This window comes from Octopus bimaculoides, chromosome 8, assembly GCF_001194135.2.
Source record: "Octopus bimaculoides isolate UCB-OBI-ISO-001 chromosome 8, ASM119413v2, whole genome shotgun sequence".
In the NCBI taxonomy this organism is placed as follows: Eukaryota; Metazoa; Mollusca; class Cephalopoda; order Octopoda; family Octopodidae; genus Octopus; species Octopus bimaculoides.
Genome location: NC_068988.1, coordinates 30,683,896 through 30,686,633, shown reverse-complemented (window position 1 = coordinate 30,686,633; position 2,738 = coordinate 30,683,896). Strand labels below are relative to the sequence as shown.

The following is a 2,738-nucleotide window of genomic DNA, read 5'->3' as shown; positions in this document are numbered from 1 at the left end:
CTATCGGGTGTTAGAAAACGTGATAATTTCAAACACCACCAATCCAGTTTGCCTTAATGAAAACAATTGAGTTTGCTACAAACAAAAGTAGATGACTAAAAATAACTTTTACATATTTGTAATCATGATGATATCTGCCAGTCTTAATTTGCATATTTTCTTTTCTTAATTAGTTTTGTGAGAAATTCTCATCACAAGCGTTTTGAAGTCCCCTTCAATTGTTCCCCAAACGCATAAATATCGATGGTAAAGTCTTTCAGTATCAGATTTTGTTCTGGCAGTTGACCAAAGCACTATCATGATGCAAAAAACATTAATTATCTTCGCTTTCCTGCTCTTTGTAACAGGTAAGAAAAACTACACAAACATTTGCCTTCCTCTTATCACATTTCTTTCGCGTTTATGTATTTATATTGTCTTGCAGCCAAGATTTGATGGATTGAAGGAATATTCATACCGTTGTTGTATTTAGTTAAGACCTTTTATGTTCCTCGTTTGATAAGGGCCAGGGCCGATGTTAACTTTCACTCATCAGTGGGTCGATGATATACTAGTCTTATACCTTTCCTTAAAGTATGAAATCCTGTTCGTAAGTTATAAAATAATTATTTCGTTTGAGTCAGTAATGGTCTCACAATACGACTACCAACAGTCAGTCCACTCATTTGCGATCACTTCTCGCTGCAATCAACTTAGTTTTCTTAAATTTCTGATAGATAAAGCTAATTTTAGATCAAGAACTGCGATAGAATTGATCGAGTTTACCCTTGCACCACCGTATCTACCCGTGTAATAAATTAACAATCAGTAGCTTGTCAGAGTCAATGGAACGTAAAATACGATTACATGAGACATTTAGTTAATTAAACTGTACTTTAAATGTTTTTGCGCTTGTTGTTCTAAAAACTAGCAAAATACGAGGCTGAGCTAAAAGGCTCAGGCTGACAGTGGAGGGTTGATACTAGAGATGTAGAAACTTGTATGCATTCATTTCAAATCTTCTTATTAATACCTGCGTATTACTTTTAAGGTAAGCAGACTTCAAATGTAATTAATACCGATTTCTCTTGGAGATAGACAAAATTTTGCATCGTGAATTACCTGCAGAAGAAGGGTTTAGCCCCCACTGACATTCATGGTAGCATGGTTGCTTCAAAAGTGGGCAGCTGAATTTAAGAGGAGAAGGGTGAGTCTCGAATATAACCAAATATACCACGCTGAAGGAAACATGGATCGTGTGCGCCACACGATGAGGGGTAACAGGAAACTGAATATAAATCAAACAGCCAATCCTTTTAACGTATCCAGGGCGTGATTTGAGAATATCCTACAGAATGAACTTGGCGTGCTCATTTAAATAGCATCAGGTTGGTCATATCACGAGAAAACCCGACATTTAGACAGTTCCAACTGGTTTCCGTAAACGTTTCCTAACCTACGTTCAGTGTTAGCTTCATCACTTTGCGCCAGAAACAAAGAGACAATATATGCAGTGGAAACACCCTAACTCAGCTGCTTCAAACGAGGCTAAGATTGTTTCCTTTGCAGAGAAGGTAGATGCCTTGGTTTTGTTGGAATCAAAAGGTACTGCGTTTATTGACTATCTTCGAAAGGGCCGCGCTGTCAATGGAGTATAGTATGCGAAATTGCTGCAGAAGTTACGAAGCGCTACTAAGACTAAACGCCCAGAAAATCTGAGGAAAGGGGTATCGTTTCATCAGAACAATGCTCCAGCACACAAGTCCTTTGTTTCCATGGCTGTCGTGCGTAACTGTGGCTTTGATCACCTCCCAAATCTCCTTGTTTTGACCCTATCTGACTATCATCTGTTACCCAGGTAAAAACCACTTCACTGGAAACTAGTATTGTCATGTCTGTTGTTGCAACTAGTTACGTTTGAAAGTCAGATATCAGTATACCTGGAACGAAACAATGCAGTTATTAAGAAGAAGGGTTAAAATTAATGCATGCAAGATTCCACAGCTCTCTTTCACAGTCAGCCTATGAACTTTTCAGTCTACCTTCGTAGTAAATTTGTTCCAGTTGGCCATTCTTTCCTGAAAAATGTATTTTATTGATTATAGAAAAGTAGGAATATCATTAAGTTATTTCTATTCATCTGCCTTTGTTTGTAGAAATTCTTTTATGAAGTAGATATTCACTTTTAGAAAAAGATTTTTAAAAGTCTGACAAAATAATCACTTGAAGTTTAGCATCGTTTACAAGTCGTTGGTAACTCTTCTCCCCAGATTTCTCTACTGCGTAGATGTATCGCCGCTTACACAAATCTATAACACACATATGGAAGCATACACATGCATGTGTATATATATATATACATACATTCATATGCATGTGTGTGAAGGTAGGTTTGCATGTATAATTTTGTCGGTAATAAATTCCTACTGAAAAGTATCAATTACAAGTTGTTAAAACATTACTAATAGAAATCATTGCATCAACTTCTCTATGCAGAGGTAGATGTGGTATTCATGGACGATGTGAATGCTTCCAGAAAATTCAGCCATCGATAGTATTTCATAAAATACCTGACTTTGGCGATATCAGAAAACTCAAGCTGTAGTTGCATGACATTTGAAGAGACCAAAGTCAAATTATAAAGCCTACGTATGTTCATATTATACATACACGCATACATATATACATACACACACACACACACACACACACACACACACACACACACACACACACACACACACACACACACACACACA

At 37.0% G+C, this 2,738-nt stretch overlaps 1 long non-coding RNA gene across 1 annotated transcript in view; it reads left to right on the top strand.

Annotated features, from left to right (window-relative positions):
* Positions 1 to 213: 213 nt before the first annotated feature.
* The window catches only part of LOC128248561 (uncharacterized), a 7,495-nt gene continuing 4,970 nt past the window's right edge, over positions 214 to 2,738 (top strand). Inside the window, exon 1 of the long non-coding RNA XR_008264734.1 lies at positions 214 to 347. This is a non-coding gene — a long non-coding RNA (uncharacterized LOC128248561). The remainder of the gene's footprint in view (positions 348 to 2,738) is intronic.